The sequence below is a fragment of the Eucyclogobius newberryi genome, unplaced genomic scaffold (genome assembly GCF_026437365.1).
Source record: "Eucyclogobius newberryi isolate DKJ021-1_F unplaced genomic scaffold, fEucNew1.0.hap1 SCAF_17, whole genome shotgun sequence".
Classification (NCBI taxonomy): domain Eukaryota; kingdom Metazoa; phylum Chordata; class Actinopteri; order Gobiiformes; family Gobiidae; genus Eucyclogobius; species Eucyclogobius newberryi.
The window spans coordinates 23,921,300-23,948,646 of NW_027315801.1; the positions used below are offsets into that span (position 1 = coordinate 23,921,300).

At 41.4% G+C, this 27,347-nt stretch overlaps 1 protein-coding gene across 2 annotated transcripts in view; it reads right to left on the reverse strand.

Moving 5' to 3' along the window:
• Positions 1-13,530, reverse strand: part of plxna1a (plexin A1a) — a 354,584-nt gene extending 341,054 nt beyond the window's left edge. Inside the window, exon 1 of one of the 2 annotated variants that reach the window (XM_072449536.1) lies at positions 13,348-13,530. The gene's annotated coding sequence lies outside the window, so the exon portion shown is untranslated. The remainder of the gene's footprint in view (positions 1-13,347) is intronic. The other variant, XM_072449538.1, reaches the window with a different exon arrangement.
• Between the last annotated feature and the right edge of the window lie 13,817 nt (positions 13,531-27,347).

The window sequence follows — 27,347 nt, forward strand, 5'->3', positions numbered from 1 at the left end:
AAAGTTAAAACGTATTTATTTATTTTTTGTTTCCTTTTCAAATGTGTCAAAATCTCAATTCTAAAAGGAAAAGTATGCATCCATCACCATTACCAGTTATTTTCCTTCTGATTTTGAATTATTTACAGAGGAAATTGAATTGATGCTCGAAAGACAATTCTAAAAAACATCTTAAAAATGTCCAAATGTGTCATATTTGTGCAAATTCATTACTGATAGCTGGTTCTACGAGTATCTAATTTCACTAGTTTTATCATCAATAAGCATCTAGTAACGCACCATGAACACGTGACAAGTTCTCGAAACAAAACCATAGCTGAGGTTACGTTTATTCCAAGGTAAATCTGCGAATACAGCCAGTTCATCTGATGCATTTCATTATTATTAAACTTTCAAATGAGACAATGCGAGATCCTATGTCCCATTCCTGGCCTAACCCATCATATCCCCGTATCCAGAGCGCCGCCTCGTAAACTGCTGACTCTGTAACAGTTGCAAAACACCATTTATCACCATTCGGATGTAATAGCCCGCATCTGTGACAGTAAATACACGCTCTCCCTTCCATCGCGGCTTCATGGGAGGATGTGTCGCTTTAAATGTCGACAAATCAAACTTTCTAACGCACTTTTGATTTCTCCTCACGCCGCATTGCAATTCCGATCCATACCAGTTAAGGCTTATCTCAAACGAAGTCCGGAAAAAACAGCAGCCAAGCCATTATTTGACCTTGGCTTAACTAAAAATAAACAGTGCAGCTATGCAAGAGGGAAAGGGAGGATGTCCGAGTGCGTTTGTGCAAAAACTGGGAGACCATTCTTATTGACCTAATGAATACAGGAAATTCAGTCCAATGGCCTGTGCTGCAGTGCTCCAAGGCTCCAGATCTGAATATAGTGGTCGAAAACACACACACACAGACACACACACACTCTAATTATTTCGCTGCCTCAACTGCTCAGACAGCGCCGAACATAAGGTAGAAATTGGCCATTTGGGACAGCGAACACAAGCAGAACGGTGGTGCGGCAGCAGAAGGAACGGGGTTGCTGAAAATTCTTTTAATTGCTGACAAAACAACTGCAAAGTGATCCGGCGCGCAAGCGAAAAGGGAAAAGAAGAAGTCCTCCGCCCACCGACACGCAGCAACGTCCCGGATCCAAACGGCACTTGGAAGTCTTGTTTAGGAGTGTGAGCGATGGGGGGGGAGGTGTTGAGAGCGTCTGTGAGCAGGTGGGGTACGGGAGGAGGGTGTCGAATATTCAAATATCAAAGGGGAAATGTACAAAATCTAAGCATAGAAAAATTAAATATGCTAAATGAATACAGTGTGTTGACGGGTAAAAAGTGCACATTTAAAAGTGCACTATGTGACTTTGTTTTGAGGAATTTTGTTGGAGGTTGCGCACAGAATACATGTATTTTCTAGCTGTAAAAACATCAGAAATATAAAAATACCGTATTCTTCGGACTATAAGTCGTAACATTTTTCATAGTTTTGGCCGGTGGTTCGGCTTTTACTAATATTTATACTTATATACGTATACTCCGGTGCGACTTATATGTGATATTATTTGTTATTTTCACACTTGCAACCGCATTTATACTTACACATGTTTTCTTCTTCTCTATTGTGCATTTTTTGGCTGGTGCGACTTATACCCCGGTGCGACTTTTAGTCTAGAAAATACGGTAATTGTCAGATAGGTAAGATCAGATTTAGTTGAAACCTGACTGTTATAGACAGATAATATACTGTGCCGATAGTTGCACTTTTTGCAGATATTTGCATTGCCTCATCCCCTGACTTAAGAGATAGAAGAAGCACAGTTTGAACACTAGGCAAGGCAAGGCAAGGCAAGTTTATTTGTAGAGCACATTTCATACACAAGGCAATTCAAAGTGCTTCACAGCAGGAAAAATGCATTCAAATCACAAAGAAATTACAGAAACAGAAATACAATAAAATTAACTAAATTAAAAATTATCAATCCAACTGATTTTCTAAACTAATAAAATCACAAACAAAAGAGAAGAGTGCAAAGAAAAAATCCTTTCAGTCATATGCGCAGCTAAACAAAACTGTTTTTAGCTTAGATTTGAACATTGTCAGAGTAGAAGCCTGTCTCACATCTTCAGGAAGACTGTTCCAGATTTTAGCTGCATAAAACTGAAACGCAGATTCCCCATGTTTTGTCCTGACTCTGGCACCAGCAGGAGGCCGGTCCCTGAGGTCCTCAGAGTCCAAGATGGTTCATATGGCACTAACATATCCAAGATATACTTTGGTGCTAGGCCATGGAGAGACTTGTACACAAGCAGAGCTGCTTTAAAGTCTATTCTCTGAGCCACAGGGAGCCAGTGCAGAGACCTGAGAACAGGACTAATGTGATCATACTTCCTGGTTCTAGTCAGGACCCGAGCAGCAGCGTTCTGGATGTACTGCAGCTGTTTTACAGCTCGTTTGGAGAGGCCAGTGAGCAGGCCGTTACAGTAGTCTAATCTACTGGAGACAAACGCATGGATAAGTCTCTCTAAATCTGGTTTTGACACTATATTTTTGATTTTGGCAATGTTTTTTAGATGGTAAAAAGCTGCTGATGTTATTGATTTGACGTGGCTATTAAAGTTCAAGTCTGAGTCCATTATTACCCCCAGATTTCTAATTTGGTTTGTAGGTTTTAGAGCGAGACTCTGGAGGTGACCGCTAACACTTTCTCTTTGTTTCTGTGGGCCAAAAACGATTATTTCAGTCTTGTCTGAGTTCAGCTGGAGAAAGTTGTTTTGCATCCACACACTGATCTGTTGGATGCAGTGACAGAGTGAATCTACTGGTCCATAGTCACCTGCCGATAGTGAAACATAGATTTGAGTGTCGTCTGCATAATTGTGATAGGACACATTTTCACTGAGTATCAACTGACCTAACGGCAGCATGTAGAGGTTGAACAGAAGAGGACCCAGGACTGACCCTTGGGGCACTCCACAGGTCAGGGTCATGTGGTCTGAGACACAGCTACCAATTTCAACAAAGTACTTCCTGTCTTCCAGATAGGACCTTAACCAGTTTAGGGCAGTGCCAGTGATGCCCACCCAGTCCTCCAGTCTCTGTAAGAGGATCCCATGATCAACAGTGTCAAAAGCAGCACTCAGATCTAACAGAATTAAGACTGAGGCTTTGCCCATGTCAGTGTTCAGGCGGATGTCATTTGTCACCTTGACAAGAGCAGTCTCAGTGCTGTGATGAGGTCTAAAACCTGACTGAAAAACATCAAATGAGTTGTTTATTAAGAGGAAATCTGTGAGCTGTTGGTAAACAACCTTTTCAAGGACTTTGCCCCAAAATGGCAGATTAGAGATGGGCCGGTAATGACTCAGTACTGCGGCATCAAGACTGCTCTTCTTTAGGAAAGGCTTTATGACCGCAGTTTTCAAAGACATTGGGAATGTTCCAGATTGAAGCGACATGTTAACTATGTGAGTGAGTGGTGCTAACAAACTGTTCAGCACAGACTTTAGAAATCTGGTGGGTAACACATCAAGGCAGCATGTAGATGAACTCAGACTGGTGATGATCTCATGGACAGTTTTATCAGTTACTGGTGCAAAGTGAGTTAGCTCTAAGTGTCTTGGTGGTTTTAGGGTAATTTTTTGCATTGTGGGATTTATAGCATTTTTAATGCCCTGAACTTTGTCATTAAAGAATAATGCAAACTCATTACACTTGGATGTGGAAATGAGTTCTAACGGCAGCTGAGCTGGAGGGTTTGTTAATCTGTTTACTGTGGCAAACAGGACACGCGAGTTGTTACTGCAGCTTCCAATTATTTCAGAAAAATATCTTTCCCTAGTTCTACATAAGATTAGGTTGTACATGTTCAGCTTTTCTTTGTAAATCTCTTTTTGAACCTGGAGCTTTGACTTGCGCCATTTCCGTTCGGCCCTGCGGCACTCCCTTTTCTGTGCCCTGGCCGAATCATCATTTCTCCACGGCGCCTTCTGCTTATTTTTTACCATTTTAGCCTTTATAGGGGCGATGGTGTCCAGAACATTCAAAACACTAGATGTAACAGAGTTCAACAAATCATTTACATTAGAACATGAGACATTTTCAAAGTTTATCATTTCCATAAACAGTGCACCTGTGCCATCACTTATGTGTCTCCTCTGAACAACTGCAGGACCAACCGGAGGTTTGGGAGAAACAGACAGGTCAAAGAAGACACAGAAATGATCAGACAGAGCAACATCGATCACATTAACATTTGAAATATTTACCCCCTTTGTAATTATGAGATCTAGAGTGTGTCCTTTGCTGTGGGTGGGGCCTCTCACATGCTGAGTAAGACTGAAGGTTTCAAGGACAGCATCAAGCTCTTTAGCGTTTCTGTCACAAATATTATCAACATGCACATTGAAATCACCTGTAATGACCAAACCATCAAAGTCTGTGCATATGACTGAAAGCATCTCAGTAAAATCATCAATAAAACCTTGGCAGTGCTGGGGAGGCTTGTATAAAACAATGAAGAGAATGGATGGAGACCGTTTTAGCTCCATTTTAAAGGATACATACTCAAATGATGAAAACACCCCAAAAGACAACCTGCGGCTAATTATTTCATCTCTAAAGACAGCACAGACTCCACCCCCTTTTTTGTTTTCTCGTGTTTCAGATTCAAACCTAAAGTTGGGTGGAGCAGATTCTATCAGAACTACATTTCCTGTGTTTTTGTCAAGCCATGTTTCAGGTAAAAACATAAAATCAAGATTATAAGAAGAAATAAAATTATTAATTAAGAGAGATTTGTTACATAAGGATCTGACATTTAGCACAGCAAGTTTCAGACTAGTTTCAGTGAGACTGGGCTTTATCTTTTCACAGGGAATATGAATCACATTTCTCAGATTGGGCCTGACTCGCATTTTGTTTTTCCATCTGTGTGATGATGTGACTACAGAAATAGCACTAGGGGGGGCTCTTTTTACATAGGGCCCCGGGTTGGTTTGATTTTTAATGTGACAATAAGTCCCGGCAACGCTGAGACCCAGTGCATCCTAGCTATGGGAGATACCAGGTGAAAGGCGAGGTTGGATGGGTGGTGGGGCTTTTGTAGCCAAGGAGAGTTTGGGACCAGGTGAGAGGCGAGGGGGGATGGGTGGTGGGGCTTTTGTTGGTGTAGTCGGCTTGTGCAGGGAAGAGTTGATAAGTATTGGCATAGCCCTTGCTATATTGGGCGTGAGTGGAGCCATCTTAATGCCTGATTTGATCAGACTTTCAAAATGGCTGGGAAGGCCCATGGGTGAGAGTGGAGATGAGAAGGAGAATGATGAATCTTTAGTGGGAGTAGATGTTGCAGGGGGAACCCAGGGCTGGTGTGAAGGCAGGGGCAATGACAGGGATGTTGTTGGGCTTGTCACAGATGGATCCAAGGCCTTTGAAGATTGTTCCTTTGCTGGAGGCGGTGGAGGTGAATGTGGAGCAGCTAGAGCTGAATCCTTTGCTGGTGGTGGTGGAGCAGCTGCTGATGAATCCTTTGGTGGAGGCTGAGGTTGTGGTGCTTTTGATGTTGAAACATTGGCTCGGTCTCTGGCTGATGGAGCAGGAATTCTTCTCTCATTCCTCTCTTCTCTAACTATCACTAGAGCAGCTTTAGCTTCCATCTATACAAAGAGGACGCGGCTCAAAATGTACTGCAGTTTTATTTAGGTTAAAACAGGGCCGTGTTTAAAAATCATTGCTTTATACGCTTTTCATTCTTATTATTTGTATTTTTGACTGAAGTTATTGTCATTTCAACTCACTTGCAATACAGTATATCATCATAACAAGACATCGGCGGCTCTGAAGTCTAGAAAATTGGTATTGGTTATGAAAAATACCTTTATGGAAGATCTTCTCTCGTTATTATTAAGACCATGACCTGCATTTTCACAAAAGCAAGAACTACTTTTGAAACTCATGTTGTAAATTCAAACAAAGTTCCCCACATTTCCACCTGGCTTCACAAACGAGAGTGCAGCAAGTTCCTCATGGATTGACTTTACCCTGGGTTTTTTCTGGCAGACAACTGTATCGATGCGGGTTAATGACGCTGATGTAGCCGCAAAAAAAACACTGCAGTCATTACTCAGGGGTAGGAAAAGTACTTTTGGCCTTAATTTAGGAACATTGGAACTAGACATGAATCGATGGGGAAGCTCAGCGGGGGGTTTGAAGTCTGGAGGAGGTGATTCGTGCTCTGGCCATCTCGACTCGACACTGTGGCTCTAGACGTGTCACTTGTGGCTGTCAAACTTTACTCTGGATCTCTCACGCCGCTGCCATTCAACTGACATTTCAGAAACGCGGAGGCAGGCGACCGACGCAATGACCACACCACCACGAGCCCGTGTTTCGAAGGTGAGCAGTTTAGTGTAGTGTAACAGTGCTGACAATTTAAAATCGATTTCTATAACAGGGAAAAGGCTTGATACTCGATACCGCGTTTGATGCCGCAATGACAATCTAGCTATATAATACAATAGAATGTCATTTTCAACACAAAATAGTAGTAGTTTTGTGAGTCTTACACTTGTTCTGATGAAGAAAGTGTCTAAATTTGTTCTATTTCTACATTTTTCAGTGTCAAAAGCTGGTCAAATGAGTTTCTTGTCTCTACAGTGTCTAGTATAAATTAATTTTTGTTTTTCCGGGACCCTAGTGGGCACTAAACAGATACTGAATTAAACTTGTTTTTGAACTGAACAAGTGATCCAAAAATACACAAATCCTCCACAATCTCAGGCTTTGTCCCATTTTGTGAATAAATTGGCGATTTTGACCACTTTTGCCATTCCCTACGACCACATGAACACACATTCAGCCAGTTTATTCACATCATACACAAGCTAATCACATATGCACCAGGACATTATCCCGCTCCACGCCAAAGGTGGAAAGTTACAATAGTTGTAAACCATAACACCTAAGCTCCTGGGGCACCGGGTACGAGCACAAAGACTCTTAAATCCTTTCATTTCCTATGGACGTCTGATGGCCTTTTCGGAGACTTTGTGAGAGTGAAGGACCCAGAATTGCAGTACAAATCATGTTTATAGCAGTTCTATTGCTACAGTGCCAGAGCTGTTATTTATTAATGGCAGTTTTCAGTTGAGATGGGTCTGCGGCGCTCAACTCACTCCAATATTGCGCTTTCATTTTTGTTGTTTTGAGCTAATTCTACTAATGTGTCACAGAATTTGAAGTATGCATGTTACATACTGTATATTTGTTCCAAGAGTGATTCAAACCATGCATATATCACTTCCTTTTTGTTACTACTGGTATTGACAAAATAGAAACATGAAAAAGGATGCTGTAGCCGCAGTCGCCCTGAGGCAGACAGATGGCAACGCACCCAATACTGTGCCAATGTAATCTTCTACAGTTACAATCACACAGAAACACATTGTCTTGCCCAAGGACACAATGGAAGTAAAGCTGGTCAATATGTATATTGATATCATAATTTTGCTCATATATAATAACATCTATTTTTTTTTTTTTAAATCATTTATAGAATTTAAATGGAAAATAAAAAAAACAGAAACATGTGCGTCTTCCACAAAACGGTATAAAATTGGTCTGAACTTTATCAATGAGAGAAAGTATGAAAGAATAGTATATAAAAAGTACTATTATTTTGTGTTGAAAATGACAGCCCAGTGTTTTTTAATATCAGGCACATGTTGGCGTGGGTGCCTGGGTATGGGTGGCATGTATACTTCTGTAAGCACACACACTGGCAGGTGCATTCACTCACATACAGACACTGTTTAAAAAGAAAAAGCCACATGATGAAAAAACTTTTACTAAATTTGACCCATATGAATCTGAAGTGAAGATCCTGGTGCAGCGCATTTGAGAGTTTTCATCAAATACACTAAATGTACACAACTTCCACATCTTTTTCGTGGAATTACCACTCAATTTCAGTCATAAAACATATTTTCTCAGCTCATGTCATGTTTTGGAACCTTTGTATGGACAAGTTAACGATTATTCAACTACAAAAAAAGTTGACGATTATCTCCATAATCGATTAGTTGCGATTAATTGATTCACTTTCAAAAGCTGCATCACCCACCACTAAATGAAAGAGTGCGTTGTTGTTGTTGTTGTTGTTGTTGTTGTTGTTGTTGTTGTTGTTGTTGTTGTTGTTGTTGTTGTTGTAAGGATGGATCAGCTTGTGGGGCAAACTCACACACGATTTGCAAAACACAAAGCAATAAATGAAATAACAGCCATATTTAGACGAGCGAAAACCATGGCATACTTCACAAACGGCAGATGTCAATGGAGTGAATGCCGCAGTGGCGCCTATGGAAAAACCGCCACGAGCTGTGACACACTCCCAAGCCAACAAACACCAACTCCACATCCAAAGCGACATGTCGGATTTTCCCCCCACCGCGTGAGCGAAGCCCCCAGCTCGTCAATCACACCCAAAGAGGAGCGTCTCCACGGAAGAACATGAAGCGCCGATCGTCTAAAAAACACATATTAATAATACAGCGCTCTCAGAATAAACTGGGTAATGAGGACAGAACACGGAGCGGAGCTTTCTGACTCACTCGACCGTTCAAAAACAAGTGGCGCGTTTTCCCTGAAGAGCGCAGTCAGTTCTCGTGTCACGCAGGGAGCCAGGACGGAGGTAGCGGCGTCTTATCAGCGCGCAGCAGCTAGCGCCAGCACAAGGAACGTGTCATCTGCCCATAACAGGGCCTCTGCATCTGGCAAAGGGGGTCATTTTAAAACGTTTTGAATGCCGTTGCGTCAGCGGGACGTATATTCTCGACTGTATTGTGTGGCTGTGTACGTGGCCTGGATATTATATGTGGAGGGAGTATGTGTGGGTTTAGTGTCGCGATCTTCTAAGAATGAGAAATGTGGGTCACTATTTTTGATTTAATCCCAAGTCGCTATCTTTATACTGCCATTTAGAGGTAAATAATGTATCTGCATCTTTTGACAGATTTCATATTTCACTGTGATTGTTTTTTTGTGAAATATTCAGTTCTGAGTACTTTAAATTGGATTATATTAGAGTGTAGACAGCGCACGACATGATTAAAAGCATGTTTGTTTCTCTGTTTATTATGCATGTATTTATTGCTGATTAGAGAAGGAAAAATCACACGAGCGCAATGTTTTTTTTTTTATTTTACTCCCTAATCCTATATCCTTTGAAGCCTAAATTGCATTTTCAAATACTGCAATGTATTAGGTTCATTTTAGGCAAGTAAATGTATTTTGTATGGCATCAAATGAAAAGAGTAACTGTACCAGAATATACTCAAAATGTGTATTCTGATTTCTGTACATATTTAGTCACACTGACAGAGGATGACCAAAGGAGAGTTGGTTTAGTCCATTAATAGGAAAAGAAGCGACTGACAGTGTCTTATTGCTCTACTTTGATGTCAAAAAAGGTGCGATCGGGAGAAAAACGCCACATTTTAGAACTCATAATGAGAAAAGAACGCCTAATATTCTTGCCATTCCCACTTGGAGACCTGGAGAACACATTCTATCACTGACCACAAAGACCCCTTCGATTAACAAAATAACTCAAGAATAAGAATAGAGACACAAATGCCTATTTGAAGTTCGAACCGTGTGAGAAAGGAAACAGAAACGCGAAGAAAGCAAAATCCAACACGAGGCAAATAAACAAGGATGATTATTATAAAGGAAGGAAGCAATATACCAGGAGCATAAGTCTTGAAGTGAAGACGAGACAAAGCGAGGAAGCCTGGACTGCAGAAAGAGAAAGGAAGGTGCCAAGAGAGATAGCAGTGTTTCCCACGAGGGCTTTGTGGGTGGCATCGGAGCACGAAAACACGTCATCTCTTTTGGCTTCTCCTTTCCAGCTTCCAGAGAATTATCCGACTCGATAAAACAATGTCATATGTTGAGCCAAATGCCATAAGCCTTTTCTGTGCACCAATCCAATCAAAACTAACATTGTTCAAATACCTTTCCTACGACTTGTACACGGCAGCAAATGAGATGAATGCAGCTAACTAAGATGTGGGGATTAGTGTAGAACAGGACATAAATTGTTTTCAAGAGGAAGAAGACAAACACAATTGTTAAGATGTATCCGTCCGCTTATTGGAATCTTATTTGAGATATGTTTGGCTGATTGGCTTTTAAAAGGTCTCACCGTGTTATAATTGTTTTCTCGTCTCATTTACACACTCAAAGTTGTATTTCAAGTGATTTGTACGTGTTTGAGTAAATATCTATTTCTCCTTCTCCGCAATTGCTAAAAAAAAACTCCAAAAAAATCACACTTTTTACATCACTTTTTCGTCTTAAACCGTGATCATATTTGTTTGCTGTTTAAAATGTCCAAATATATGTGTGTCATAGATCCTACCGTAGCAGTTAAACGCATAATCTGTCTTTCAAACGCATTTATACAACAGTTTAAAGACTCCCCTTCATTTACAGGTGGCAATTTACATCCACCGATTCACTTGCGTCGCGCATCGGCCTGAACAGCAAGACGCCGGCACAATGAGACCTGCTGGCAGCGAGCAAAGAGCCAATCATGCAAGGAAGGAAGGGAGGAGAGAAAGAAGGAAAGAAAGAAAGAAAGAAAGAAAGAAAGAAAGAAAGAAGGAGAAGCGGCATAAATGACTCATGTTGCTTTTACAAACAGCGGCGTACACAGCAGTCGGGTCGAATGTCACGCTTCATCCCTTCACCCACAGGTGCGCACTCTTATCTGCTCCCACCAGCCGCCCATCACGCTCGGGAGATGTCTCTGAGGACCCCCCCGATGCCCCTTCATCTTCATCATCCTCATCACGGCTAGTACGCAGGCACGAGAGGAGAGGGTTGAAGCGCTCCCCCCAAAACCCTCCCTTTCTCCCATCGTTCCGCCGGATCTCCCCCTCTCTCCTCCGTTGAGTTGGCAGTGGAAGCGGTGGCTCGGAGCCCGCCGCCTGCCGCCTGCCTCACCTACGCAGCGTCGCCAGTCAAAAATTCATAAGGTGACACGAAACGCGCGCGTTGATGCCACTCCAAAACGACAACTGAGTAACTGTGTGTGTGTGTTTACGCAAGAGGACGTGGGCGGCTAGTGAGCATCAAAATACATCATACTTGGACAAACCATCGCAGTAAAGGCCTCAGGGGAATGAAGGCAGTGGATTGAAATGGGTCAATGTAAAGACTTTTAGGAGAAATTCAAGAAGATATGTCAATTGGCAATGGGGAACAGACAAGACAAAAAGAGACACTTAGAATTAGAAAAGTTTCTTCCAACAGTTATGGAGGGACTGGGTCAAAGTCAAATAAGATCTGGAGAAAAGCAGGTATGTCAACTGCCAATTACACATTTCAGTTTGTTGCTAAGTGCACCAGAACCATGGCCAAACCTATTGTCAGCTGCCAAAAATCAACACTATAAACAGTATCGATGAACTGGAATATTTCCACGTTGCGTGCTGCAAACAGAAGACAATAGACAAGTATAAATCAGAGGCGGAAGAAGTATCGAAAAATGCATAATATCGCAAATGTTGGTTTGGAATACTGAGGGTTGTTTTTTTTTGTGTGATACTTGAACCTAAACCAAAACGTTTACGGTTGCATTTTATCACATTCCTTATTCAATGTTGAAATATTGACTGTAAAGATCTCTTTTTTTTTTTAAATGACAAAATAAAGATGTGCATTTTTGTCAATATCGCCCAGTACAAACTAGATTTCTCGACTTCGCTAAGCCATATTCAGACAAATTCCGTGTAGCTCATGCGACTTGTAATGGCATAATGTGTTAAATAAGCAACATATCCCGATACTTTCTCCGTGCGAACCCTAAAGAAGACCAACTACACGTCCAAAGTGAAGACGTGCACTTGTATCCACGGTCTGAGGAGTGCTACAGCCATATGTATGGAATGAGAAATATGTCCCGACTCTATCTGGCTCGCTGCAGGAGCAGCACAAACTGCCCGCTCCCGGCAGTATATAACCGCTGCTCAGAGCTCCCACTGCTATAGGTTAGACCGGACAGATCTGGAGTGCAGGTGTGCAGAGTTTCCCAAACTGTGGGTCAGGACACCACAGCAGGTGACAGCCACATCTATAAGGATTATGCTGCAGAAAACACAGCGCGGACAATTCGAGCGAGAAGGATGTTCACTGCCAGTTGGAGAGCATTGTTTAAAAAAAAGATGCAAAGGCAAAAGAGGCAAAAGTGAATGATTTGTTCTTATTAGGCAAAATAACTTAGCTTTGTTCACTAATGTCGTGCAACTAACGCTCATTTGTATCTGCCCTCCGCTTTGGTTAATGACATATTTCCTCATAAATGCAAATTGATGGCGTGCAAAATCAAACCAGCAATAAAAAAGCAATGGAAGATCTGAAAATGGGCATAAAAGACATAGCTGCGATGAAAATGTTTGATTGGACGATCCATTTACTTGATAAATGATGTGTTCCAATAAATGAGTTTGGCTGAACACTATATCTAGCAGCACCCTATGATATATATATATATATATATATATATATATATATATATATATATATATTTTTTTTTTTTTTTTTTTTTTACCTGTGTTCATACATACATACACAGGTCCTCCACTCTCCACAAAGCATGCACTCCATCCCTGCATCCGCCCAACATCACCTCGACAAAGAAGGTGAGCTTTTCATCACCGCAAATTGCTCAAATTCATACTTTAAATAATGGCAAAAATAAATAAATGTATGTATACCGTATATTGATGGGTATAAAAAAAAATAAAAAAAAGCTACGTTGGTCACACCACTGACTCCCAACAACAACTAAACAGCAAACGCATTGTGCTGCAAACTAAACTTTCACACTTCATCGTAACGAGTGTCAACGTCAAAATTACGCCACATTTAATAAGAAGCACACACGCAATTACCTCCCAGCTCGTTACTCCCTCCAAGTCTGAGCCTCTGCGGCATCACACGAGTCTGAAGGCAGCATTCCACAACAAACACGAGCGGCTCTGGAGACGCGTTAAAACCCCGCAAAATGAGCGCGCGCGCGACGGGGAAGGGCGCACACGGGGAGCGCACTGCGAAATCTAACGGTTTTTTGAAGTTGGGAGCGCGATCAATCCCGGTCCCGGTTCCAGCCAGGCTTCTTGTCTATAATGTGCAAAGCCAGGTTTCCCAACGCGACACGGCAGCGGCGGATCCCGTACCTTCCCCAACCCCGCAGTGCACACAGCTTTTACCCGCACCGGGACGGACACGCGTGATGCGCCCCAAAAATCGCTCCGAGATGCGCAAACTTTACTTACTCGCACGAGCGTCCTTCAGAGCAATCCGGCTTGGCATGGTGCGTGCGGGAGAAAGATTCAGAGGGAAATAGTTGCAGTAGAAGAATACAAGTCCATTCCAAGAGCGCGGTTTCAGTGACGAGAGACGGAGCGCGAACGGTGAAACGCTCTTTTTTTTGTGTGTGTTTTTTTTGTTTCCCAAACGGAGCGGTGTGGATCTGTGCGCACCAGGGATCAGCGCGAGGCATGAATGAGACGCGGGCTGCGCTTCACTCCGGCATCTCCCGCTGGAGAGAGAGAGAGGGGGAGAGAGGGGGAGAGAGGGGCGCAGACAGGCTCCGAGAGGCGAGGGAGAGCCGGGGAGAGAGACCTGATGCGCGCTGTAGCTGACGGACGTGCGCCCCCTGCCTGCCGACGCGCGCCACGGCCTGCGCGCGTCTGACGCCCGTGCATAGGTGGCAGCATTGGACCCGGTGATGTGCGGGAGTTCTGGCTGGAGTTGTGGCTGTTCTGTTGTGCGGAAGGTTTTCGAGGGTGAATCATCCGCCGCAGCCGTGGCCTTCGCGACCGATTCAATGTTTTCACTGAGCGGGTTGAAGATGACGCGCTGGAGTTGGCGTGGATATAAGATAAGATTATGCCTCTACTGTCCACACATGGGGACATTTTGGTGTTACAACGCAAGTAGATACATAGGGAAAGGACAGATAACTTATAGGAAGTTTAAAAACACACAAGATAAAATAAAATAATAATATTATATATTTCAGATCAGGTTCCAATCAGTTGAACATGAGTTTTGGAGAAAGGTAAACGGTAAAGGAGGCGCGGGCCGCACTGTCGGGGGTTCGGATCCTGCTCTCACTTTACTGCAGTGGGGGGCCGTCAGGACCAGCAAGGCCTTCTCTGATAGCCTAAACATAATCAGAATATGATTTAAAAATATTATTATATTTTTAAATCATATTCACAGACTAAAAGTTATACTCTTCATTTCATGGCTTTCCTCTTGTTGCACTGCTTCTGCCCCAGGTTGAGATGTGGAGGGCTGGTCTTTAAGTTAGATCTTTTATCCAATCATATTCAGCCGTCATGTGTTGCCAGGGATCTAAAATCTGCCGAGGCCTTCAGACTTCAACAGAGCTGGTGCTTGTAGCTTATAGTAAATGGAAATGAAAATTATGTGTCAACCAATCAGCTTCAGAGTTGGCTCTTGTACGTCTACTGCTGTTGCTCAGGAGCCAGCAGCAGGTGCATCACGTGCACGTCTTTTGATTGGATCACCAATATTAAGAAGCAGGTTTTATGGGCGGGGCTATGCGGAACCTCACAAACTCTGATGGAGGAAACTGCATTTGACAGACACATTAATCCTGTACTACTAATATTTCGGTGTAATCTCTCATTCGTCAATTTGTCAATCCTGTACTACTAAGCTGTTTTTTCAACCCACAATGGTGGAAAGAGGACAATATATCGATTTAGTCGAGGATATGATTATAACGGCTTTCTCAAGACGAACTTTTCAGGAAAAGTTAGACATTGTAAGAAGAGGTCGTCCTACGCCGACGCTGCAAAGCCTGTTACAGGCGACGTGTTGAAAACGCGTTGACAACACGCGTGCGAGGCACAGACCACGCGCGGAAAACGCGCAGAGAACGCGCGGACAACGGCAGGGCACGGAGAACGGCACACAGAACGCGCGAAGAACGAGCGCGGACAAGGTAAAGCAACGCCTGTTTAAACGTCTAGAGCCATGGCATCATAATGATGGTAATATGATGGTAATAAGAGGTGGATTTATTCGAGTGGGGTTGTGTATGACCTCATTGAAGGCCCAAGCCCCAGACCCACGGCCCACCACTGCTTTACTGCATGTCATTCCCCCATCGTATCCCCATTTCACCACGCACTTTATAGCCTGTCTAATAAAGCATATGACCAACAAAAAAGGGGTAAAATGATGTTACGGATTTGATTTTTATATGACTCAACTAGAAAAAGCATTCACATCTAGCTGCTCTATTTTTTTTTTTTATTTATTAATCCATGGAAATGAATGTATATCACCATGTCATGTTGTGAAGCAGGCCCTGGTCCAGACGAAACTAACTGAGGGTCCAACTTATGTGCAATTACTCTCGTGATTCATGTGCAATTACTGTGAAATTCATGTGCAATCCATGTGCCGTCGTGACACATATTCATGTGCAACTACTGTCGTGATCACATGCAATGGTATTTATTTATTTATTTATTTGTATCTTTATTATTTTTCCCCTCCATCCCTTGTTGGGTAATGGGAGGTTTTGTTTATAGAAGATCTTATCTTATCTTAACACTTTCAAATGAGTTTTTTTGCACCCTTTATCCCTTTGTAGACTCAGGCCTGGTGGGAAGAAGGTTGCCTGGCATGTAAAATTATGTATGTATTTTTTTTTTTTTTTTACAGATGGAAATCAGTCTGGTGCCTGGATTCATCTCTGCGAGTTCAAATGGCTGTGATTGACAGGTGGATTAGCCAAACCCTAAAACCACAAAAACAAAATCAAAGATGTCATATGGGAGTAGATAGTTTCTGATAGATTCCTTATATTTACTGTATTTACTGTATATTTACTGTATGTATCCAAACAAACATGGCAAAAAGAAAGGGGAAAATATATCCCAGGGGCTGAAAAACATTGCAGATTTATGCTGAATCAGTGAACGAAGCACAAATCTCTGTTTGTCTGAGGTGAGAGGAGTTCGATTTTGCTCTAAATGATGGATGACCTATGAGCTGTTTTGTTTCACATGCAGTACTGAAATGAAACAAAACTGATTTCATGGTTCTGTCTGAGTTTTGCTCCAGGCGCGACAGGGGACATGGTGACTAGGCTCTTCGTAAAGAATTGAAGAAGTATGTTTTCTGGATCTCAGGCAAGAAAAAGTGGTTTGTTATTTACACATTGACAAGTACTTCTACAAAAAATAATAACTTTAAGCATACATTATGTGCTTGGTTATTATAAGTGCTCCTTCTGAGGCCTCACCTCAAGCTCCTCCCCCTTATCCTTCACCATACAATTCCTAGATACCTCGAGTTTAAGCATCAGGGTTAAGCACATTTAGGTTCTTTCTTTACTCTGCCCCCACTGATATAAATCATCTTTAAGTCAAGTAGCTCTTCTGTGTCCTCACTTTCAACAGATTCATTCTGATTATTACAGTACTTGATTTTATTGCAGTTCTATGTCACAAATGCTTTATGGCCAGAGAGACAAGCATACAGCAAGAATTCATACCATTTGTATCAGTCCATTGAAGCTCAATTGCTTTAAAAGTCCCTTTTTGCCCCTTTGCAGCACTTCTGTTCTGTTTGTAAAAAATTTGAATTTGGATTAACCTCCATCATGACAAAACCAACACTTAAATAAACTCTATTACTGGAGTCTCTGTCCCCTCACCACTGACAGAATGGAGCTTGTCTCAGCAGTGACGTGTGCAGCGTTTACACACAGCTGCCAGATGATGGATTACACCCGTCTCCCATGATGCACGTGGAGGCCTCACTGGCGATGTTGTGTGGGCGGTTTAATGTATGCTTGTATGTATATGTATATATATAAATGTCATAGCCCCTCCCGTGCATATTAACGTTAGTGTGAATGCGACGTGTCAGTGGTGTTCCAAACTGAAGGTCAACTACGATGAAAGTTGACAAATGGCCTCTTAACTGCATTGCCCTTGTCCTGTACTGAAGCATCACCATAGTAGGACAAAACAGATGTGGGCTTTATGTGGTTGTGAATGTTGGTTGTAAATTAAACTGCAAACTGTGTGAAAAAATTGTAAAAACGAATGCGCCACATGCATTATTTGTGTTGTTATAGGCCTTTAAACATGCTCTTGAGTACCTTTATGTTGACATCTCATGCTTTAATATAATGTATCAACTGAAAGCATACTTTACCCTATGTATGTGACCGATCACTCATCAGGATTGGTGTTAGAACCCCATCTACTGGTTGCAAAGGGAATTACAATGGGGAGATAAACAAGCCTAGCTAAATCGATAGCATACAGCTAATTAACATGATTTGACGGCAGAAATGCACAGATCGCCGTCTGACAAAGAATTATAGACTTAAAAAAGATCTCTGAGCTCTACCTTTGTCTATGAGGTCACAAAACTGGGATATTTGGAGTGAAGAGTATTTTTTAGGCTCAAAGGGGTAATGAATTGCAACTACAGGGTTGTTTTTGATGAGGTAACAATAATCTAACATTGTTTTAAAAAATGTTTAGTTTTTTTTCAGTATGTGTCCTTTAAGGGCTTTTAATGCTACAAGAAAAAAAGTTGCAAAAAAAGAAAGACATCAATAAATATCACAATACTTGAAGCAACAGCACATAGAGAAATATTCTAGCCAAAGGAACAACAACATTTTTTCAGTGCAATAAAATAAGAAACATGTTTATTTTTGGACTTTAATAGACTATGGTGATTCCATTTAATCAAATCCAGTTATTTATTTAACAAAAAAGGAATAAATGAAATTGTAATCTTGCCATTTTTGATGACTGACGTGGGCGGTTTTACTTTTCTCAGTAACATTGTTTCATACCGAATATTATTTTGAGCTGCGCCTGCGGAAGGGCATCTGGCATACCTGTCAATGCAAGCAGTGCTCTTTCCCGCACATCTGTAGCCAAAGGTTGACAGTTGACCCAATTGCAATAGCCTACATTTGCATCATGCGTCCTGAGCAGGCAACACTGTTACAACCGGTCAAGTAAAGAAAGAAAGAAACCGTCTTTATATAAAATAACAAAGTAACTAAAAAGAACCTCTGTAACCTCTATTTTCATGTTCCTTTCTTAAAAGCTGTTTTTGTGACCATTGTGTCCCCACTGCTTGCACAACTCTTATTTCAATAATAAGCCAACCTCATACACATACCATTTCTGAGTCTTTCAACAAGAGTTTTTTGTGTGTGTTTTTTTCCATCAATCTTAAAAAATAAGCACAGTTCATTTTTCAGTTGAATTCAAAAGAAGGGTGAAGTCTTGCCAAAGGACACAACAACAGGAATGAAACACAATTAATGGGTAAACAACTCCACCAACAGAGCGAGTAAAGATTAAAGGCTTTCAACAGAATGTGAAAATAAAGTAGTTTACTATTTGCTTATACTTTTTTCACCAGTGCATAGTATTTAGCCCTAGCATAAGTAGATAATCATTTTACATTTTGTTAATAAAACGTAATATCGATTTAAATTGGCTCGGTAATAGAAACTGTTCTATTGACTTCCTGTTCAAAACTGCAGAGTGATTAGCCCCGCCTCCAGCGACATGTCACTCACGAGCAGCGGATTGTCACGTACGTTTTTATTTTGAAGCGGCTACGTGAAATTCTAGATCCCAACATGTATCACTTAATTTTTCAAATGATCCACCAAGTACTGGTACGGGGATGTGGGCGGGGACAGGGGGGAGGTGAAAACAGGAATAAACTGAGCCTCAGTTGCAGGACAAAACAGGATTACTCAAACATGCAAATCCAACTTTGAGAAAACTAATGACGAGGAAACACAGTTATAACAATGGTAAAATGCTCATTAAAGTTTCTTTTGCATATTAAGACGGTTGAGAGCATCAGAGTGAAATAAATAGTACGCAATAATTGTCTTTCCTCGTTGTAACATACGTATCCGCTCTATCTCTCTCTGACCTCTGCCGTCCCCTTGAGCATATTAAATGTTGATATTCCTGCTCATACTTGTGATGACCAGGGCCTTTTCATATAGGGTTGTGCGGTGTTGGGTTCCCCGGGTCCACGCGGAGGTTCAGGATGTGGTTACGCAGACGATACCGCACTGATCAGATTTCGGGATGTGTGCATGTGAATATGTGCATTTCCGCTAACTCCATGTCATCTCAGGCAGCAGTCTCACAGAGCAGTCTGAGTCATCCACATCTGCCGCTATTCATGAGATCAAATTGGCACTGATCAAATTGAGTGACGGCTAATCCAAGTACATTTAGCATTGGATTTTGAACTCTACTAAAAGCGTTTGAATAGCAAAGCCCTAATGGATGACTGTAATATTACGTGTTATTATACGTACATAGAATAATGATACGCTGCTTTTTGTAGCCCACCACATTTCAGATGATCGACCTTGTAATTCTTGGATGGAAGAAGTGTATAAGCTAATTGTGGCGCTGCTAATTACCTGTTTCAACATGTTCTATACATACTATTATCAGCAGGGGGCGATAGACACCTAATACAATCTCACAATTAATACATTTTCGCGCGTGATCCATTTTTTGATTGTTTTTTATTTTTAGATTCAAGCTACATTTTTAACAGAATAGATACTGAAATAAAAATGGACAAACAAAAGACGATAAAACTAAAATTAAAGCAGCGGTAGCAGCGATGATGGCTCTCGCCTCCCGCGCGACCGCCTTCCCGCCCGTCCATGTTTTCTGCTGCATTTTGCGGTATACCAAATGAAGCTCAGTAATTCACCGTTGTTGATTGCATAGTTTGCGATTCAAATAGTAGTTTGTCCTGACAAATTGCAAGATCGTGCTGAACGCAGACCTGAGCAGGGAAAAAGAGAGAGAGCCTCGGTGACCCACGACTTTTCATTGATGTTCAGGGGTCAAAAATACGAGTTGTGGCAGAAAGAATAAAGTAAAAATAATTAAGTCTAAAGAATAAAGTCTAAAGAATAAAGTCTAAATAATTAAGTCTAAAGAATAAAGCCTAAAGAATAATAATTCTAATGCTAATGCTAATGCTAAGACCACGGCACGGGAGGAAATGTCCCAAAAGAGGAAGAGGAAGTGAAGGCATTCATTGCGCCTCTGCTGGCCAATTGTGAAAAAACACAAACATCTGTAATGCACTTTTTTCATGGCGTCTCGAGGAGAATATAATCCATATCCACACAATGGGTAGGGGGCGCTATAGAGTAAATGTGTTACATGGGTATTAATAATTTCTAATCAGACCGTAAAAACGCATTAGTGAGTGGAATATGAGCTCCGTAGATCAATTCCATTAGGCGTGCGTTGGGAATTAAGCCTTTTTTGAGGGCGTGTCCATTCCATGGAATGGCTCGAGCCAATAAACAAGCAACAGAATCAGAGACACGCAACCGACCAGCAGAAAATGGAAAATAAGAACGACTTCAAATAAGAAACTCATTTAAATATCAGTAAATACAATAAATCCCCCTTATTGCTGAACAGGCTCTTTCAGCTGACGAGCAATTTGTAGAGTGGGCGGGAGGGAAAGTCCAGAACAGTAGAATTTTGACAACATCCACCTGACATGACAGAGAGTCCAGCTCCTCCTCCACAACATGTCCAGCCTTCTCGATGATCTTCTCAGGTCCATTGTGGTCCCTCACGCAGACCTCAGCGCACGTGAGGGGCCACAATGGACTCATAGAACATCCTGAGCATCGTCCTGCAGATGTCAAAAATAGAGAAAGTAGAGACGGTTCTGGCATTTCTTGTCCACGTTCTTGCTCCCGTCCAGTTCAAATACACCTCAAGTACTTGTCCACCATCTCAGGTTCACCACCAGTTCCTTAGTCTTCATTACGTTGAGCTGAAGGTGGTTCTTCTTGTTCAAATGTGTCCACAACGGTCCTGTACTTCCTCTTGTCTCCACCGCTGATGCATCCAACCACAGAGGAGAAACATTCAATTACAATAAATAAGACAAAACAAAAGAAACAAAATTACATTAATAACCTTAAGTAGCAGAAAATAAATAAACTAAGAAATAAAATGAAAAATATGCTAAGAAAACATAGATTTAAGTTTACATATTTGATCCCACTGAACAGTTTTCATCATGAAGTACTAGAGTAGAGATCTGAAATGATAAAACAAATAAAGAAGAATAAATACACGACTTGCACAGGGCCCATTGTTATGTATTTTCTATATAAATACCAGCACAGTGCGATGCCCTGTTTCTCTCTCAGAATCCCTTTAAAGGAACATTTTCATCTCTATTACTTGCACCTCATTGCACGGCAGACACCACACAATTCAAGCATTTTTCTATTCTACTCTCTACACATAGTTGTTTCAATATTTAGTTCCTGCCAGAAAGCCCATCACTCTGGGTGCATCAGAGGATTTCTCTTCCAGGAGATAAAAAGCACAAATTCTTCTCTCGGAGCCATAAATGAAAAAGCTTTCAGCGCCCGCCCGCACTTCATTATTACATCAACCAGCCATGGCACCAGGCAAGCAGTCATTTCAGTGAAAAGTGTTGTGTCTTCTGACTTGTTTTGGTCCCTCTTTGTGCAGCGTGTATCAAGAACACCCACTGAATGACAATGACCACTAGCGCCGCGCTTTATTTTGACCGGTAGCTTGTATCAGTCTTCCATCTCCAGCTCCTTCCAATGCAGCCTTGATCAACAATAGCCATTTCATCCCACAAACGCCAGCTGATGCCAAATCATAATTAAAATCTCTACAGAGAACTGCCGCAAGAAAGAAGCTAATTAGCCACGTGGATAAAAAGAATTGAGCATTTTGCTTGCTTTTGGACACAAACAGATGCAATTAGCTCAGTTAACTTTAAGAGTGGGGCTGCCTTTAGTGCTTTGAATAATCAAGGTTTCTCTCACTGAAGGCCACGTGTTTGAATGAATCTAAAGATGGGGAAAGATAGAAGAACGGTCCAGGCTTCAAGTTGTGTGCAACAGGGTTAAGTCAGTTCAAATTTTAGCAGAAGCCTGGTTTGCATTGGTTTGTTGTCTGCATTTCAGAAGAGTTTGTGGAGGCACAGCATCTTTGAAAATCTGGCTGGATAGGGTGCTTTTTGTTTCTAGACTGTAGCATAATGATGATGTAGGAGACTATGTTGCACAGCCATAGATTTGTAAATAGACCAGCTTTAGTTGTTGGTTTCTCTTTGATGTATCAATCGAGGATAACATTATGAGCATTTGCAGTATGCCACAGGAAGACTGGGGGAGCACGGTGCAGGATGAGAATGGAGATGAGAGAGAGAGTGTGCTCATGGAAACCACACTGAAAGTAGTGTAGGGAAAAACATTAGGTAACTTCGTTCTCATTTTCTTTATGGCAAAGTGACCATTCCTCAGGGGAGCAACAATTCAGTTCAAATTTTCTACAAAAACTGTCTATTTAAAAAAAAAAAAAAAAATCTTGGATGGTGCTATTTTGACAACAATGGAGAGATTCTTGGAGAGAGTATTTACTGGACACATTTATGCATTTTAAAAAAAAAAATATTAGGCTTTAAACATGCTCCTTTGCTTTAGCATCACATGTTTTAGGAATAAATAATGTATTTTCGAAAAGCACACATTACTTTACACATGTGAGGCATTCCTTCATCAGGATTTGTGTTACACACCAACCTACTGGCTGCAGAGGGAATCACCATGGGAAAATAAACAATGCTAGCTTGCCACCAAAATGCTAGTGTTGCCACGTGAGATTTGATGGCATAAACGCACCGAACGAGTCTGGCAATAATAAGATAAGATAAGATAATCCTTTATTGTCCACACATGGGGAAATTTCATTGTTGCAACGCAGGTAGATACAGAGGAAAAGGATAGATCACTTATAGGAAGTTTGAAAAACACTCTTAATAGAAACATAACAATAACAATCACAAAAACTCCTATAGACAAAACCTTCCATTTCCCAAAAAGGGATGGAGGGGAAAAATAATAAAGATAAAAATAAATGAATAAAATGAATAAAATGAATAAAATGAATAAAATGAATAAAATGAATAAAATGAATAAAATGAATAAAATAAAATAAAATAAATAAAGTAAGGACTTTAAACGCCATGGAGACGTCCTGAGCTCCACCTATGACATAAAAAAACAAGCAGTTTTCTGGGGCTCAGAGAGGAGAGGACTAACTAAACAGAATTAATCAAACAAGCGTGAAACAGCACATAATTCACCACTTTGTCCTCAACGTTGATGTAAAAATGTAGCGGTTTTACTCCTAGCGAGCACGCTTCTTACCTGCTGTTGAGGCCCATACCGCACCGGTGACACATTCAGTATTTCATATCCTCTCCTCACATCTCTCTCAAACAGGCATCTTCCTCTTCCTATCACTCTTTTTTTTTTTTTTTCTTTTTTTTTTACTCCATCCTCCACATTTAGCCTCTGCCTTACAGCCGTTTTATTTCTCCCCTCTCTGCATTCTGTCTCTTGCAGCTCCTTAACCCCATCACCCCCCCATCCCATCACCCTCTCGCGGCTCTATCTGCGGGCCTCGGAGCTCCCGTTTACGCCTTCTCGCTGAGTGCTATTACAGCATCACTTTGCATTTAGATAACCATCGCCTCGCCGCCCCAAATTGGTCAGAAGCAGAGAGAAGGAGGAGCTGTGTGTGTGTGTGTGTGTGTGTGTGAGGGGGGGGGGTGAAGTTCAAGTCCGATCCCGTCACCGGAGAAATAATAATAATTGTAGATGCTGGAGAACCTTGCAGACACTGACATGCAGATTCGGATTTTTGAGAATACAGCAATTTTCGCCGGCAACAATTACGGTCAACAGGGTTTTTCCATTACACGCTCATTCCGCCGTTCTCCAGCTGTGACGCACGCATTTATTTTGTCGCAGTATTGGCCCAGTCGGGAGACGCGTTCATAGTCAGATGCGATTTACAATTAGGCGAAGAGAGAATGTTTTGAAATGAATAAAAAAAAGCAGGTGTTTTATTAGTCAACTGGAGATGGAAGGTTTGCAGGTAATGAATAAAGCTGCCGTGTTACTGCTGTTCAAAATGCTCGGTTAAAAATCCTTGAAAAATTTGGTGTTTTCAGTTTTTCTCGTGTTATTTGCCTTGTGGAAAGTGTTAACTACTTGTCAAACAGGAGCCAGTAGCCGTTTGCACAGCTATTGTAGCGTTTGATGGAGTTTTTTTCTTGTTTTTTAAATTGAAGTGGAATTTTGATCAATGTGCAGTATATCTTTTCTGTTGGAGGCCCTGCCAGGGGTGTTATTGCTTTGCCTAAAATGTTGGCATTAAAATGTATGCCATGTGTATTGTTTGACCAGTAAACCAGTGGTTTCGATGAGCCACCAACAAGCAGAAGTATTTCCAATTTTACAGTAAAAAGTACTATTTTTTGGTTATTTCTGCCAATTTAGCAGGATGCCTGAGGGCCATCAAAAAATTGGTCTGAGGGCTGCATTTTGCCCCCGGGGCCATCGTTTAGTATTAGTATTCAGACAGAAAATAGTGGAGGTTTTACCCCTGAAATTGGAGGGGGCTTCAAACGAGCCGTCACTGTTGAGCTCCATTGACCAGGACAACAAGGAGCAAGAAGTAGACGTTACAGGGCCAGAGAGACATTAAATCTAAGAATACAAAGTCTACTGTACTCAAAATGATTATATGTTATTAAACGTTATTTATAAGACACAACAATGAGGGTGAACAGTTGTGTGGTTGGACATACAAATATTCACTGCTTATGTTGCTACTTTAAGAATCTCTCTCAGTACTTGGCGGCGTGCTAACAAAAAGCCACTTTAACCAACATAATGAGAAGAGAGGCAGCCATATGCCGTTATAATCCTTTCTAACTTTAAAGAGAACCATTTTCATGTTCCCAAATTACACCAAAAGCTGCAGCGTTTATGATGTAATTATATAGCAAGATTTCTTTATCGCTGGATCTTATCTCCGTTAAATGCAACATGAGGAGAGACTAAACGGGAAGGTGTGGAGATACTTAGCGCTGGAAACGGGAGAAGAGCCAAGGAGAGACAATGGAGGAAACCACAGACGCTATAACTCGGCTCATGAATAGTCCGGCTCCGTCTCCGCGGTCCAGGAAACAATACAAATCCAGTTATCTTGTCCTCTCCACTTCATCTTTGTGCGGGTAATTCCGTGGCTCTTGTTTTCCCCGTGTCTGAGTGGGTTTCCTTTGGGTGCTGCTGTTCCACAAACGCCCCAAAAATAAAAGCAAAAAAAGGCCCGTTATTCAATTATACAGCTCTGTTTTATGGACCACAATGCATCTGGGAAAGGTGAGTGTCCCGGCAGTGCACAGTGCTTCAGTCCGGTGGCAAAATAATGATATAATGTAACATAAATGGTGTCAATCTATAGCGTGCTTTCCATCTGTATTGATCGCTCAAAGCTCTTTACACCGACCGCTTACCCACTGACAGCGCCATGGAGACAAGCAGGTGAGTTACAGGTCAGATCTGTGCAAAGGCGGTCTGATGGTAAGAATAAACGTTTTTGGTGTTATTTTTTGGCAAGAAATATTAAGATAAGATAAGATATGCCTTTATTTGTCCACACGAGGGGAAATTTCGGTGTTGCAACGCAAGTGGATACAGAAGAAAAGAACAGATAAGACTCTTAATAGAAAAAAACTCATGTATGCATTTAATTTATGTATGATATGTTAAATGACATACTGTGGAACATTCTGGACAAAGCAATAACATCGCCAGCCTTCATGAGAATACCGTATTTTCCGGACTATAAGGCGCACCTTTTTTCATAGTTTTGGCCAGGGTGCGACTTATACTTGTATCTATACTTATATACTTATATTTGTACTCCGGAGCAACTTATATGTGATATTATTTGTTATTTTCACACTTGCAACCGCATTTCATACTCCAGTGTAACTTATAGATGTTTTTTTTCTTCTCTTTTATGCATTTTTTGGCTGGTGCGATTTATCCTCCGGTGCAACTTATACTCTGGAATATACGGTAGTACATAGTTTAGCTAAACCTTATTTCTTAATTAGAAAGAGGCTGTATGTTGACATTTAGATAACATTGTGTAAGAAAATTTGAGTATTGAGTATGTGAAAATGGCTAAAAAAATACTAAAAACCAAAATGAAAAAAGTAATGTTGTAAACTTGAAATAGTTTAGTTTAAACTTTATTCATCGGGTACCACTAATTCAAAGACATGTTTTAACACATACTCACAAAGAATATTGAGATATACATTTTGGTCAATATCACCCTTAATCTTAACTTTAAACCCTGTTGTTGATCTAATATTGAAAGATTGTCATCATTGGGACCAAAGTGAGTGAGGTGTCTTGCCAATGGGCAACACAACACAAGAGCTGGAATGGAACCATAAACCTTCATTGCACTGGGCAAACACTCAAAACCAACTGTGCTACTGCCGCCCTAATCAATCAATCAATCAATCAATCAATCAATCAGAACTTATTCGTAGAGCGATTCATAAAAACACATACAATGTAACTCACAAGACAAAAATACAATCATCAAGTATTTGTGTCTTTATTGCATCAAGTATTTTGTGTTGTGTGTAAGCAGTGTGTAAGCAGTGTGTAGCAGTGTGTAAGCAGTGTGTAGCAGTGTGTAGCAGTGTGTAGCAGTGTGTAGCAGTGTGTAGCAGTGTGTAAGCAGTGTGTAAGAAGTGTGTAAGCAGTGTGTAGCAGTGTGTAAGCAGTGTGTAGCAGTGTGTAAGCAGTGTGTAGCAGTGTGTAAGCAGTGTGTAGCAGTGTGTAAGCAGTGTGTAGCAGTGTGTAAGCAGTGTGTAGCAGTGTGTAGCAGTGTGTAGCAGTGTGTAAGCAGTGTGTAGCAGTGTGTAAGCAGTGTGTAGCAGTGTGTAGCAGTGTGTAGCAGTGTGTAAGCAGTGTGTAAGCAGTGTGTAGCAGTGTGTAAGCAGTGTGTAAGCAGTGTGTAGCAGTGTGTAGCAGTGTGTAGCAGTGTGTAAGCAGTGTGTAAGAAGTGTGTAAGCAGTGTGTAGCAGTGTGTAAGCAGTGTGTAGCAGTGTGTAAGCAGTGTGTAGCAGTGTGTAGCAGTGTGTAGCAGTGTGTAAGCAGTGTGTAGCAGTGTGTAAGCAGTGTGTAGCAGTGTGTAGCAGTGTGTAAGCAGTGTGTAGCAGTGTGTAGCAGTGTGTAAGCAGTGTGTAAGCAGTGTGTAGCAGTGTGTAGCAGTGTGTAGCAGTGTGTAGCAGTGTGTAAGCAGTGTGT